The sequence below is a fragment of the Muscardinus avellanarius genome (genome assembly GCF_963383645.1).
Source record: "Muscardinus avellanarius genome assembly, chromosome: 2".
NCBI lineage: Eukaryota > Metazoa > Chordata > Mammalia > Rodentia > Gliridae > Muscardinus > Muscardinus avellanarius.
Window position 1 is genome coordinate 131,196,497 of NC_137787.1, and position 16,254 is coordinate 131,212,750.

Genomic DNA, 16,254 nt, shown 5'->3' on the forward strand with positions numbered 1-16,254 from the left:
GAGTTTCTTCTCCTTTCAATTTATTATCAGATTCACAATATGTGGTTAATCTGGTTAGATCGCTTGAATGCGCGGGTCAACTCTCTTTACATACTCCTATTCATTCTATGGCTAGCCAAATCCAGATTTATATACATTTAAGAAAGACACCATTCTTTATCCAGCACGTTAGGGCACATACTGGATTACCTGGCCCTATTACATATGGAAATGATCTAGTAGATAAACTCACCAAGATACATATGATTTTTTCTCTTACTCAAATGCAACAGGCACAGGCATTTCACCGTCAATATCATGTAAATTCTAAAACATTACAACAGCGATTTAAAATCCCTCGACATCAGGCTCGGGAAATTGTAAAAACCTGTAATGCCTGTGCCCCTTTTTTACACCCCCCACATGTGGGCATTTGCCCACGAGGCTTGCTCCCTCTACATCTCTGGCAAATGGATGTAACTCACATATCTGAATTTGGAAAATTGAAATATATCCATGTTTCCATAGATACTGTCTCTGGAATTATTCATGCATCTGCTCATGCCGGGGAAAAGGCACATGACGTCGTCAATCATTGCCTTGAGGCCTGGGCAGCATGGAATATGCCTAAAGAAATAAAAACTGATAATGGCCCGGCTTATACTTCCCAAAAATTCACATCTTTTTGTTCACAGATGGGAATAACTCTAAAGCATGGCCTTCCGTACAACCCTCAGGGACAGGGTATTGTGGAACGCGCCCATCGTACTCTTAAAGAATGCTTGATAAAACAAAAAGAGGGAATTGGAACCAATATGAAACCGAAGCAGCGCCTATCCTTAGCCCTTTTTACTTTGAATTTTTTGCAATTAGATGTCAATGGCAAGACTGCTGCCGATCGTCATTTTGCCCCCTCGGGTACGAGCCAGGGTTTCGTGCGTTGGAAGGATGCCCTCACAGGGCAATGGAGGGGACCTGACCCAGTGCTCACATGGGCCAGAGGCTCTGTTTGTGTGTTTCCACAGAACGGCGCCGATCCTGTCTGGGTTCCAGAGCGGCTGACTCGTCTGGTGAAACAAAAGGATGATGAGCCATCGACTGATTCTTTTGGGGACCATGATACTGTGGAATTCCAAGGATAGGAAGTGATCCACAATGGGGGCTTTTGACTGCTTTTTCTTTTCTATTGCCTTTGAGTCATTCTGCTCAAGTTCTTCCCCGCTTAATCCTTTTACCTTTTCCCCTTAAAATTGGCACAGGAGCAAATTCTACTTTTGCAGGTTATAATTTTACTTATTAGAGCCTGACCATGGCCTTTCATTCTAACCTATTTGATCTGTGGCTTCTTTGTGGGATAAATGGCAGTTGCACGGATTTAGCTCCCCTTGTCATGATTAATGATAATGCGTTTATTGCCGCTAATCTTTCTTGCGAGCTTTCTGCATATCCTACAGATAACCGGTCATCGAAATTTGACAATTTGACAAGACGGTTGCGGTTGGAGATCATCAAAACCAATACTACTCAAGTTGACCCGGTGATGGCCCGCACCTTGATGTCCTGGATCCAACAAGCAGCTCGTCATTTAAAAGAGTGGGCTGGACTGGGTGCTCTTGGTCTTTGTCTGGTCTTACTGTGTATCTTATGTCTCTACTGTCTTAGAAAACTAATCCGTCAGCGCGCTACAGATCAAGTGCTCATAGCTCAGGCATTTGCAGCCATGGAGTTGGGACAATCCCCTCAAATATGGCTTGCGGCGATGGGAAAGTCTTAATGACAGGATGCCAGCTAGGACTGCACTCGGGACCCCGGGAGGGTGCATCCCGAGGAGGGCATGCTCAACTGCATACGGGTTGCCACTGATTCTTGTCCCGTCCCTGGCAAAAGGTGGTGGGCCTAGAAGCCCCTTCCAAACATACAGGGGTTGAGTCCTCTGTCCTCTCCTGTCTGAAAAAACAAAAAAGGGGGAACTGTGACGGGCCCCGCCCATCAGCCAGTAAGTCCGAGAGCTAAGATGGCGCTGAGCGGAAATCTTCCCCAGAGCACTTAGGTGGTAAACAGCTTTCAGGAAGTGACGACAAGAGCATGAGATACACGGGAACACCGCATGCCATAGGGCAACAGCCAATGGACTGGCTGTTGCCATGAGTTGTGCACGTGAACAGTCTGCTGATTGGCTGTTGGGCTCTATATAAGGGGAAGATCTCTGGGGGGAGAGAGAGAGAAGAGAAGATTTACGGGAAGAAGATTTGCGGGAACTGTACAAGAACCTGGGGTAATAAAACTGCTTGAGGAAGATCGTGTAAGAGTCGTCACTGCGCGCGACACTTGAATGATTATATTAAGAAGAAAATATTTATAGATCTGCAGGCCAATAAATTCCCAAAACATCTCTCAAAATTCAGGTCCCTCCAAATTCACAGAGCTGTTGTCAATTTGGGAACGTGTGAAAGTACTCTGCAAGTTGTAAAGCCGTATATAAAAATGAGGTAGCATCATTCTTCTAGTTGTCACTTTACCTATGGGGACATCCTTGTGTTGTTGGGCAGCACAGTCTTTGCATATCTTGACATTGCCCCTACTTTCTGAAGGGCAAGATATTTGGCACTGTCCAGGCCCCGGCTGGGAGAGTCATTCCTGCTAGCTGGGATCCCTTTGTCTTTCCCTCAGCATCAAATCTTTGGGAATTCCACACATGCACAGAATTTAGAGATTTAGCCTTGAAAGAATAACAGTGAGAAAAGATTGTTCTGCTTTCTCATAAAGAAATCAGACTTCCTCTTTAAGATAATCAAATCTGACTGGGAAGCATTCACATTCGAAAATAATTTTTGCTTGAGTCACAACCATAGGAAAAAAAATCATAGGACTTTCAAATGCTTTGGCCACAATCTTTACTGTAGCAGATGTAAGAAACACATTTCACATAGGTGTGACCAAGTGCATACACAAGCACACGGACGCACACGCACACACACACCCCTAGGCTAAAACAGAGCTTCACAATGCAATAGTTACCTTTATATATACAAGCCTATCTGATATTTCCTGTCCTGTCCAATCCAATCCAAGACTGCTGGTCATAGGCACTGACGTTTTGCTCTCCTGGTTTAAAGAACATTGCCTTAGATGACACTGGTTATGTGAGACACATCTGGTTACATAAATCAATGAATAAACTGAGCAGCTTTCTATGAGTCTGCCACCTGGGAGTCTTCCTCCCATCTCGACATCCCCCATAGTCTCACACAGCCCCAGGATCTGCTGTACTTGTTCCAAATATATTTCTCAAACTCCTGTTCTCTTCCCAACTTCATCCCTTCTTGCCTTGCTTTAGCTTCTCACCCTGTCCCCAAGACTGCTGCAGTGGAGCGAGTCCCAATGGGTCTTGTGCCAGCTGTCTCCCTTACATCTCTGGAGTTCAGCTTAGGATCATTCTCCTGAAATCTCCTTCACACCTCCCTGTCATCTGTCATCTGCAGAACAAAATGCCAAGCCAGCACCACAGCCTGCAGCACCTCTCTGCCTCCCTCCCTGGCTACTAGAGCCTCCAGGGTTCCCACCCAGCTGCACTGTTCACCCTGCGCCCTCTCCCACCCAGCCCAGCCAGGCAGCCCATCACACCCCAGGCTTGTGCTCTGGCTGTTTCCTGTCCTTCAGGTGTCATTTTCCCTAATCTTCCTTTGTCTTCTACCATGATTTGGTGAAGGCAGACTCTCCTCACTCCCAGCTTGGCCCAGCTCTTCTCTGGGCTTTCGTACGTCTATTTGAGTTCTTAGGAGATTATCCTAGAATGTGCTCATTGCCTGTCTGCCTCCCCTGCGAGACCACAAGCTCTTCAGGGGCAGAGGTTGCCTTAGTCACTTCTACCGCTTGTGCCTAAGAGAGCACATGGAGCTGGTGTGTGCTCCATACTGCTAAACTGAGGAGGAGCTGGGAAGAACTTTTCTTTCCCTGCATGAGTCTCCAGCCAGAATGGATGGCAGCCCCTCAATTTATTCCTGGCAAATGCCCTCCAACATGCTTCTGGTCAAAGATCTTTGGAGAAGAAACCCTGTATAGCCCCAGAAAAGCTCTCTTACTTTCTTTTCCTTTCCTGGTTTGACTTAAGAAGGCTGAGGGTCACATGCTGGGATTCACAGCTTTCTGTTCTACTCTGTTTGAGAAGTTTGCTGAGCTGAGGTTGGGCGAAGGGCCATGCCCCAGACATAATCAATAACGACTCAATGCTGCAACATCTTATGCAGCCCAGAAGCCTTCCAGATGTGGGTCTGGAAGTGTTGGGAGTCAGATTTGGCCAAAGAAGGAGAGTAGCTCTGGTTATGAGCAAAGGGTCAGGTCCCCTCATGAGAAGATTTGAGCCTAGTTCAGTCTGGACCTCCCAAATCCTTCTGGCTATGCCCGGGAAGAAACCCAGCTCCTCCAGGTGGCCCATTCCTACGTCCCAGGCAAGCCCGGGAAGGTGGAGATGTGAGGAGGCCTTTAATTAGAGCAATGTGTCCCATTTCTAAGCCACATTCAGCTAGGAAAATTTTGGTTCTCAGGAGCAGAGGGAAAATGTGTCAGTGCCCCAAAGATGCTCACTCTGACTAACTGGGCCTACTTAGAATACTTTATGTTCTGTTCCACTTAGGTAAATCTTCTCTTCCCTTGAAGGTGTACTTTGTTGGACACCTCCTCCAAGAAGCCCTTCCTGGAACCTCCTAACTCAGTCAACTTCACTCTATGACCTCTTGACATCCTGAATTGTCACTCAATCTGTTCTCTGTGACCAGGACTGTAGACTCTGAGCACAGTGAATTAGACAACAGTGGGGTCTCCGTATAGGTTTGTGGTGGTTGTAGCTGCTCTTAAAAGCTAAAACAAACAAAACAAAACCAGTTTGGAGTGGGTATGGTTGAGGGTGCTTGATAGTGGTGGTGCTGATGCACGGCCATTGTTAGTTCCTAGAGTGAGCGAAGTGGTAGAGCCCAGGGAAAGGAATGAATATCCTGAATGAATAAAGTAAAAGTGGGGACAGATAAGCAAAAGAAGATACAAAGTTGAGATAGAATAAAACAAATAAAGTTGGGCGTGGTGGCGCATGCTTGTTAATCCCAGCATTTGGGAGGCTGAAACAGGAGGATCACAGTTCACGGCCAGCCTCAGCTACTTAGTGAAGCCCTTTGCAACTCAGTGAGACCCTGTTTCAAAATAAAGACAAAAAAATAGGGGTGGGGTGTGCTCGGAGGTAGAATGCCCCTGAGTTTTATCCCTAGTAGCACAAAAAGAAACAGACAAAACAAAACAAAACTTTCAGAGAGGGAGGTGGCAGTGAGAGCCACCCTGGGTAGGGACCTGCTGCAGAGATCTCTGAGACCATGTTTCCCCTAACGTGTCTCCTCATCTGTAAAATGTGTGTAATGTTGCATGTACTCTTTGAGAAGGTATGAGGATATAAGAAACTCAAAAGATGAATTGCATATAGTTTACCACTACGATTCTGGCCTCTGGCACAGGGTTTTGGACTTTGTGTTTACATATGTTGAACAAAATGAATTACGTATGTTGACACAGAGGAGGCACGTAAAAGTTGAAGCTATTAAAAAACTGAAAAAAAAACTGAAAAAAAGCTATTAAAAAAACTGAAATGACTACTTCTCACCTCTTTTTACTGACATACCTGAATAGCAGAAGAAAAGTAACACCAATGAATTTATTTGATATTTCTTCCTATAGACAAGTGGAACATGACATCTCAGCCTTGCTTTGATACAAAAAGTTTTCCCTCAGATTTGAGGGAAACTGATGCTTTAAGATGGGCATTCCCTCACTGAAGAGGCTCAGATATAAATCTAAAAGAAAAATCTCATTTTTACAGATGACCTACTGTTTTTTTAACAATTTTTTTATTGAACATAAAGAGTATACATTTACACTATATTTGGTGCCCTCTCCGCCCCCCGCCCCCATTTTCCCTTCCCCCCTCCCACCAATGGTTGTCCAGGTTAACAATGTCTTATTCATAATTTTACACATGTTCAGGTGTAGACCCTCATTAATCAAGATCGGCCTTCCTCCTCTCCTATCTTACCATCCAAACTTAGCTAGTATTTCCCCTTCAATATCTGGAGTCCCACTGGTATCCTCTGTGTTTCCTAGTTTGGGCATATTAGAGGAAACATATGTATCTTCTCCTTCTGTGCTTGGCTGATCTCACTTAACATAATGTTCTCCAGGGCTTTCCATCTTCTTGCAAATGATATAATTTTGTTCTTCTTTATGGCTGAATAGAATTCCATTGTGTGTATTTCCCACAGTTTTGCTATCCATTCATCTGTTGATGGTGATCTGGGTTGGTTCCATATTTTGGCTATTACAAATTGTGCTGCTATGAACATAGGTATGCATATGTTGCTGTAGTTCTCTGAATTCAACCCCTTTGGAAAGATACCCAGGAGTGGTATAGCTGGATCATATGGTGGATCTATTCCTACCTTTCTTAGGAATCTCCACACAGATCTCCAACACTACAACATATTGGCACAGGCAGTAACATTCTCAACAAAACCTCCAAAGCTCAGAAAATTAAAGCAAGAATAAACAAGTGGGATAACATCAAACTAAAAAGTTTCTTCTCATCAAAGGAAACTATCAATAACCTAAAGAGGAAGCCTACAGAATGGGAAAGGATCTTTACCAGCCACCATTCTGATAGGGGGCTAATATCCAGAGTATACAAAGAGCTCAAAAGACTCTACACTAGCAAAACAAACAACCCAATCAAGAAATGGGCAAATGAACTAAATAGACCTACTGTTTTTTAAAATAACAGCCTCCCTATGCAGTAGTCAAATTCCGATGCCATTCAAGGCAGGATCCCATTATGGTGCACACAGAGGTCTAACTTGTATACTTTTTGTTTGTGTGTTTGTTTGGAAACAGGGTCTCTTAAAGCCAGTGTGGTTGGCTTCCAACCTGTGCGATACTCCTGTCTCCGCCTCCCAAGCGCGGGGATTACAAGCGTGCGCCACCACGCCTGGATAGAGGTCTAACTTTTAAAGAACCAAGAGATGCAAGTAAAGGATAGCCGATGCCGCTAAACTTAAGCTCAGAGCACGAAGGCCGGCTCTGCTCAGCAACAGCGAGTGCTGGCTTGGAAATGAGGACGTTCTTCAATGTGTTTTCATAAGCAAGCAGATCTCCTCAGCGTGAAGACCTCAGAGACAGAACCCAAAGCTGAGAACTCGCTCTCTTGTTCAGAATCCATTGGGGCTCTGACAAGCTTCAAAGTACAACCCGGGCTTCCAGGCAAGGTTCACACGGCTCAGCAGGGGACCCCAGGCATGTCCTTCAGGCTCTCAGCCACCCACATGCCCTCAACACCAGCAGCCAGTGAGGCTGAACAACTGGGGGCTCCCCAGATTGCACCTCCATCCAACACCCATCCTGTTCCCTGTAGGCACCTTCCCCTCGGTCTCGGATGGTCTTCTCTCTCGCTACATTTGACTAGCCAGTCCTTACTCTTCTTTAATTCTCAGCTCTAGTCTTGACTTCCTGTGAAGTCCACCACTGCTGCACACCAGGCTAAGGAAGGTCCCCTCTGGGTCCTTCTGACCCAGCACTTACCCGAGCTCTGGAATTTTCAGTTTACTCTGCTTTTCTGTTTTCTTCCACAGCTGCCGTCTCTGCATTCTCTGCACCAGGACAGTACCCAGCACCCCAAAGGGGCCGGATTCCTGTTTGCCTGGAGGACTGAAAGAAGTTTCTCAACCAGGGGGCAGGGGATCCTCCTCTTTCCCACTTCCGCTCCTAACAGTCCAGAGGAACCTTGCTGCTCCCCAGTGACCTGCTAAGCCTCAGCTGAGATTCCAAGCCTCCACACTTCCTCTCTCATTGTTTTCATTCACATTCAAAAGGAACACCAAGGGTTTGCATCACCGCCTGGAAATAAAGTCCCAGCGAGAAAGGATTCGGTTTGGAACAGAAAGAACCACACACTTTCTAGTGAGCCAAACCCTTAAAAATGTAAGGTGGAGTATGTTCCACTTATCAACAGAGTCTTTTTTAGCAGGGAACAGAACTCTCTACTCATAAAGAAACCGCTCAAGAGTCGCATTGTAATCCCAATGTTTAATCTTTTGTTTGAAATTTCCAATTTTTTTTCTTAAATGCCCTTTAACATCATAAATACAGTTTATATATATATAAAAAAAAGTTCCAGGAGAGTTAGGGGTATATCTTTGTGGCAAAACACTTGCCTTAGTCTGCAGGAGGCTCTGGGTTCCATAATCAGCACTGCAAAACGAAATGTTCCAAAGTTGACTAAAAGTAGCAAAGATGAGGTTTCTAGGAGACTTCCTCCTCTTTGGTACAAAAAGTACAACTCGGAATCTCAGGAACAGATGTCCATAGCCTCTTTTAAACAGTTACAAGGGTGGTTTCTATTTATATTATTAACTGTACATTCTCTAACCTCACTTATCTCAGAATATAATAAAGGTGTCAGCAAATTTAGAATATTTGAAATTAGTATTCCCCAAACAGCACACACAGGAACAGTTCAGATTCATCAAATTCTAGTTCTTATGATTCTCTTTGGCACAATGGCTCCTATTAGCAAAACCCAGGCACCACTAAACTATTAAAAAATTTTGCCAGAAACTTCCTATGAAACTGCTTCCAGCATTGCCGGTCCATTCTCCCGTAGGCTGCACACTGGCACTTCCTGGTTTCTAGTCTCGCTGTGAAAACTGTGGGGAAAGGCTCAAAGCAGGGCTTCGCGTGTCTGAGAAAGTGGGGGAGGAACACCAACGCGGAGGTCTCCATCATTTCTAACATTCCAGCCCTGTCCCTCTCCCATCCAGGCTGCTTTTCTAATCTAGAAGTCACTACTCTCACTACCCAACACCTGACCCCTGGGGGGGCCACTGCATCACCTCCTGTCTTTCACACCACGTGGCTGATCTGTGCTCTTGTAAGAGCTTTGTCCAGGGGACCTGATGAGTTAGATCCGGGATGACGTGCACGAGAAAGTGGCCAGGACGGTGGGCAGAAAGCCAGAGGGGTCCGCTCCACTGGGGGCGGAGAGGGAGTGGCCCGGCACTGCCAGCTCTTGACTTGTCTTGGCTAAATTGTCATCACGGTAATGAACCCAGGCGGGCATGACTTAATACTTGATTTATCTCCAGGATGTGGGTTGCACTCTTTGCCTTCCCCACTACTTATTTGCAACTTCAAGAAGAATGGAGAGGAAAAGAGACAGAAAGCAAATTCATCAATCTCAGGCATAGGGAAAGTCTGATGAAGCAAGCCAGAGACCTGCTCATGAGCAAGTGGCTAGAGGCAGCACATTTTATGGCGGCTCCTGTCCTTATTTTTCATTAACTACTAATTTATAGATGCACAAACCAGATGTCATGTATCTTAGATTTCCAGATCCTTTTTGAGCAGAAGGATCCTTTCACCAATCATGATTTTTTTTTTAATTAAGAATTAAACCAGGCATAGTGGCACACGCTTGTAATCCCAGCATTCAGGAAGCAGAGACGTCAGCTACTCAGTGGACTTAGGCCCTTCACAACTCAGTGAGACCCTGTTTCAAAGAAATAAAAGATTAAAAAATAGAGTTGGGAGTGTAGCTTGGAGGTAAAATGCCCTTGGTTTCTATCCCCAGTACTGCAAAAAAAAAAATAAATAAAAAAAGTATGAAGACACACATACAGACACAGACATACACACACCCCTATCTAATAAACTAAGTTAACTGCTTAGACAACACATGGGGGGACAATTGATTCTCCTCATCCTAGGGAATGAGCCCATGTGAAGGGGTGCTGGCCAAATCACACAGGTAAACCTGCCACAGGACTCCACCTGCCTCTCCTCTATCCACTGCAGACCTGCCGGTGTCCCAGGGACCTCAGAAGCCATTTGTGGAGGTGGCAGAGCTTCATCAGCTGAGATGTGAAGCATTTTCCTGCCCCCAATGTGAGTGTGAAGCAGACTTTTAGCTGGTTAAAATTATAAGCACATTACTGGACATGGTACTTGGGAGGATGAGACAGGAGGATTGCAGGGTCAAGGCCAGCCTCAGCAACTTAGTAAGACCCTGTTTCAAAAACAAACTAAAATGTGGCTGGGGTGTAGCTCTGAGATTGAATGCCCCTGAATTCAATCTCCAGTACCCCCCCAAAAATATTATAAGCACTTTGAGAATAGGGGTTTCTGCTTTGTTTAACATTAAATCCCCAATGACCTTTATAATACCTGGAGGAGGGGGGAGATATTAGGCCAGAGTTTACGGGAATAATGAATGTTGACTGAGTCATAACAATACACAAATAAAAACTGAAAAATGAGCAGTTATTTCTCAGAAAATTTCTGGGCAAACTTTGCTACACACATATGCTTCAACCTCATTCTAAATATTGATCAGAAACTCTATCTTTTATGTCCATTTTTGCTTTCATGGAAGGCACCTAACTTCCAATAGATACTACACAAAGAATATAAAACAGTTTTTTTTTTAAAGTGATTTATTTTTCCCCCCTTAACAAACTATTTCAGTGGATCAAATAGGTTTAACTGCTCATTGGTTTTGGAGAATCATCTGCATTTTAAAGGCTGTTTGGAATTTCTACACTTTAATGGCAGATTTCCCCAAGGTGCTACTGACTGGGTTGGGTAAAATTTCCTTGTTGTTTGTTCTCTCCATAAAGAAAGCTTTTGGACCTGTCAGGCTAGTCGTCCATGGAAAGGACAATGGTAAGACACTTTGCCCTAAGAACAAAAGCCACAAACCCCTTTTTACATGTGTATTTATTTTCTTCTGAATTTGATTTCTAGTGTAAGACTATGATGACTATTCGGAGCTTCCTTTTTAAAGTGATTTGAACCCACACTTAGTGTCTGTTAGGTGTGAGCCAATGATTCACATCTGACAGACACCAGGCCTATCATTTCATTCACTAAATCAATGATTCAAATATAAAAAGCCTCAGATTTATGCTTCTCCTTTGGTATTTAAATAAGTTGCAATTCCTTGCTCTGTGTGTGTGTGTGTGTGTGTGTGTGTGTGTGTGTGTGTGTGCGTGTGCACGCACGTATGCTCATGCAATTAGGGATTGAACTCAGGGTCATTGTACCTCCAATATATACTCCCAGCCTGATTTTATTTTTTATTTTGAAACAGAGTCTCACTAAGTTGCTGAGGCTGGTCTTGTATCAGCATCTTGTCTTAGCATCCAAAGTACTAGGATCACAAGTGTGTGTTACCACACCCAAATGCTTTCTGTTTGATTAAAAAAGTAACATCAGACATGGCTTGATGTCTTATAAACTCATATAAAGTTATAAATTAAAAATCTTTTTATTCTTTTAGTATATTTTTCAGGTGATATCAGGCATATATAATTTAAGTGGAATCTCCAACTTAACTTTATCTCTTAAAACTAGTACTTAATAGCGAGATATAACCAAGTTTTAGTTATAAGAAAAAATGAAGGAAAGCAGAGTGAGGGAGGAAGGAAAGCAGCAGGAAGCTGCAGCTCCAGGGTATGTCTTCAAGTTATCTAAATAAATTCAGGCCTCCTGCTGGTACTCAGGAGTTAAAGTCTGGCAAGTCTTCTCTAGTATACTTATTTGTTCATCTCCTGTATATGAACATGAGGAAAGTATTTGTTGCTTGATTTCATTACAGATGCCTAGTTCCTAGGAATTTATCAAATCAGAACCTTGACTTCACCTAAGTGCAATATATATTTTTCATCTTTCAGGATGATCAATTTTAAGATTCATAAGAAGCAGAAATCTATTAAGAACCATCTTAGCTGGGCATGGTGGCTCATGCTTGTAATTCCAGTATTTGTGAGGCTGAGGCAGGAGGTTTGCATCCAGCCTCAGCAACTTTGTGAGGCCCTGTTTCAAAATAAAATAATAAAAAATTAGGGTCAGGGGTGTAGTTCAGAGGTAGACTGCCCCTGGGTTAAATTTCCAGTTCTGCAAAAAGAAAAAAAGAAAGAAAAAAAGAAAAAAAGAAGGAAAGAGAGAAAGAAAAAGAGAAAAAAATCCATCTCAGGTCAGGGGAAGTATCAGAAGAAGTCCCCGAGGTTACTCCCAGGTGGAGGGGCTCCCACCTCCACAAAGCTCCAGATGGCCCCAGGAAGTCTGCACATCCATCCTGCAATTGTCTGAGTCCAGACTGAACTAATGTTGTGAGGGTCCACAGAGTTGATACTATCCTTCTTAGTGGTCTACTTTTACTGGAGACACTTGGTTTGTTAAGTAGTCCTCAATGTTTCTGCTCCCCTTTTACTGGAGCTACTTGGTGGATCCAGGGACTATCTTTGGGGATTCTACCTCTGAGCTACACCTGAGCCCTATTTTTTTTATTCTTTATATTGAAACAGGGTCTTACTAAGTTATGGAGGGCCTCACTAAGTAGCCTAGGCTGGCTTCAAACATGTGATCCTTCTATCTCAACCTCCAGAGCACTGGGACCACAGGCATGGGTCACCACACCTCGCTAATATACTTTTATTAGTGCACTGTAGCCATCCATCATATTGAAGTCTGGTGTGAAGGAATCTACATAGCACCCAGTGCATTTCCCTCCAGGTCCATCCCACTCCCTCCCTTTCTCCATTCATACTACCAAAATTGGTATCCATAGCTTCACCAGTGTACACAGGATTATTTGAACTGATTTTCTGAAGGAGGAGGTTAGTGGGAATTGAGCCTGGGGGCATTCCACCTCTGGGCCACACACCTAGTCCTATTCCATTCTTCATTTTAAAACAGAGCCTTGCTAAATTGCCAAAGCTGGCCTCAAACCTGTGATTCTCCTGTCTGAGCTATACTCCCAGCCCTTTCTATTTTATTTATTTATTTATTTTTGTGGGTCTGGGGGTGAAACCCAGGGGCAATTGACCTCCGAGCTACACCCCCTGCCCTATTTTTTCCTTTATTTTGAGACGGGGTTCACTAAGTTGTGGAGGGCCTCACTAAGTAGCTGAGGCTGTCCGCGAACCGCGATCCTCCAGTCTCAGCCTCCCAAATGCTGGGATCACAAGCATGTGCCACGACGTACGGCTGCCCTTTCTATTTTTATTTTAAAAGATTGCCAAGAGTCCTGCCAAGTTGATGAGGCTGGTCCCAAACCTGTGATTCCCTCTCTCCAGCTTTAGGTGCCAATTTCAACCCTTTCTACTTAACTCAGTTGACTGGAAAATTCTTTCTTCTAATATTGCAGACCAAAAAAAAAACACATTTAGAAACCAAATTCTGAACATTAAAAACTCACTGTGTACCAGGGGAAACTGATTGGGTTCTATGAAAATGTAGGCATATCTTTATAAAATGATTAGACTTTAAGATAAAAGAAAAATTTGTGTGGTTTCTAGGCAAAAAGCTGAAATAACCTAGAATAAACTTGAATAACCAGAGATGAGTAGACTGGCAACACATTTTCAAAACCAACACATACAAAGCAAGGCAACAGTAGAGGACCACTTGCAGGAAACTACAGTGTACTCAAGCAGCCTGTTGAAAACTTGAGGCCGCGGCAGGTTTGAACACGAACTGGAGGAACACTGCGCACACACGCTCATCTGAGGAGTCTACCAGAAAGTAGACTCCATCCCACCATGGCGAGGGGGGGGACAGTGAGCATCTCACAGATTCAGCTGTAGAGTTAAGACCCAAATGGAAGAGCTCCATGGGCTGAAGAACACAGACTGTTTTCTGACAACATAGAAAAACACAAATAAAAGCAAGAGAAGAGAGAAGAGGAGGAAATACTGTAAGATCACTGCTATAGAGACAATAAGTAGGAGTAAAAAACCACAGTTTTTAAACAAACTACACTTGGGTTATAATACTTCACATTCACTGACGAATAAGTATGTGGCTAAGGTTCCATCACTGTTAGTGAAGGATAGCTTGGTTTTATTATAACCCAAATGTAGTTTGTTTAAAAAACACTTCAAGAATTTACTGAGACAGGCAAGCAAGTAAAGCCCCAACTGTTTTTAAATATGTGGCTCTTAGCACCACCACTGTGAGACCAAAAATAAAAGATAAACCATTGAATACTGCATCCGTTTCCCACTGCGCCCCGTATAAATTACATATCTTTAAGGTGAATATATGCCATTGTCAACATGATCCACATTATGATGTGAGACTATAATGCACCAATAAAAATAAAATTTAAAAATCTAAGCACAAAAACACCCCAAATTAGATAGACTTAGTATTATCCCAATGCATTTTTGTACTCAAGTTTCAAAAGAGATTTTGGAATTTTTAAAACATTTGTGCATACAAGGTATACTTATTTAATAGGTTATATACAACTACTGAAGTGACATCATGTAGAAAAACTACATAAGTTATTTTCAGATTTTTAAGCATATTTTTCTTTGGGAAGCTTTGATAATTGGATGACATTGAATTGCTAGACTCTAAAATAATATCTAAATGTTTGAAACTTTTAAAAGTTATTTGGTTGGTAAAGTCCATCTATTAGTTACCAAAATATTTATAAAAGTTTCTTTCAATTTTTAAAAAATTTTTATTGATGCATTGTAGTCATACATCTTAATGGGGTACAAGATGGTGGAGGCATACATGCACACATCACACAATGAGTCCTCACCCAATATATATATGTGTGTATGTATATATACATATATATATATATACATCTATATATATATATATACATACATACATATATAATATAATATAATATACATATATATATATATACATATATATATATATATATATATATATATATATATATGTTTTCAACTTTTCTTAAAAACAAATGCATTCAGCCGGTCGTGGTGGTGCATGCTTGTAATCCCCGTACTTGGGAGGCGGAGACAGGAGGGTCGCGCAGGTTCAAAGCCAGCCTTACTGGCTCAAGAGACCCTGTTTCCAAATAAAAATATAAAATAGGTCTGAGAGTGTAGCCCAGAGGTAGAAGGCTTCCATCCCCAGTACCACCAAATACATATATATATGTATGTATGTATTCAGGAAATAAGAGAGAAGGAAAAGAGTGTGTAGAGTGCTAAGACTTTTATAGAATTAGTTAACACCTTTAGAGGAGAGTCAAAAGGTGCCCAAAGAAACCATCTGACAACAAGGGTTACTGGCCATGTGACCTTGGGCACAGAACTTGACCCTTCTCCAGCCTAGACTTCTTGGGAAGGCAAAGCCTCTTGTAGAGTCTTATAAAGCTCTGAAATCCTATGGTCTGTAGGGTAAAATGTTAGACCAACAACACCTGAAATTAGCGATCCCAATACTACTTTGAAATGATGTCACAGAACTTCTGAGAAGATAAGCCATTTACCTGTGCCCTGGCTATCTGCATAAATCCAAGAAAACCCATATAAACGTTTGCAGGAGCTGTAAGTTTCATCTAATGCTTGGTTGCTGGGAAAGCATTGTCGACGAGCCCTAATCTAAATGGTGGCTGTGATTTCATAGTGTGGTCTCTGACACAGCAGCCCAAACATTCCCAGAGACCACAGCCTCGAAGGCTGTGTTCTGGTCTCTGACATCAACTCTCAACTAACTCTTCATTTTCAATTCTATTCTTTAAACTTTTGATCTCTCCCATTTTTTAGTCTGTAAAGGTTTGATGCTGAAGAGATTAATAAAACAGTATTTCTGAGGCAGCCAGTTACTATTAGACAATTATTAAAATGTCTGGGTAAATGACCCTGGACTATACCCAATCTGCAAATCAGCCAGGCAATCTGGCCCTTGGTGCACATGGCCTTGAACAGTCTGCTCTGAAATCAAGTTTCAGGAGTCTGTGAAGTTGAGGGTCTCTGTTTTGCAGATGTTCCCACAGCATTTGACACTGTCAAGCACATAGTAGCAAGGTAAAACTTGTTAGTGATTTACTGAAAACATTACTGAAAAGGAAAAAATAATTCTAGAGCATGTGAAGGCTGTAAGTATTTTGTAGTTTGCCTAGGGATGAGCATTTTCTGTATGATTGCAGAATTTGCTAAACAGGAATATGTACTTAGAAGCTAAAACTATATATTGGTAACTTTGCTTCCATTATTCCTTAATTTGATAATCATAAGCCTGCATACTTGTTACTGGGATTTGTTAAAGGTTTGGATTTGTTAGAATGTTGCAGGGTGGTTTTTTTGTTTGTTTGTTTTGTTTTTATACACATTCTGGAATGTTCTCCCTGATCGAAATTGTATTTGGAAAGTTTACATGGCTCAGAAAAACTACTTGATTCTTTTTTTTTATGCTCTC

The 16,254-nt window shown here is 42.6% G+C and overlaps 1 protein-coding gene across 5 annotated transcripts in view; it reads right to left on the minus strand.

Moving 5' to 3' along the window:
• Positions 1 to 16,254, minus strand: part of STARD13 (StAR related lipid transfer domain containing 13) — a gene marked incomplete at both ends in the record, with an annotated part of 251,181 nt that overhangs the window by 89,705 nt on the left and 145,222 nt on the right. The window contains one exon of one of the 5 annotated variants that reach the window (XM_080690171.1): positions 7,588 to 7,711. The exons of the other annotated variants lie outside the window; for them this stretch is intronic. Of the gene's footprint in view, positions 1 to 7,587; positions 7,712 to 16,254 lie in introns of those variants that run through there. 5 annotated transcript variants of the gene reach the window in all.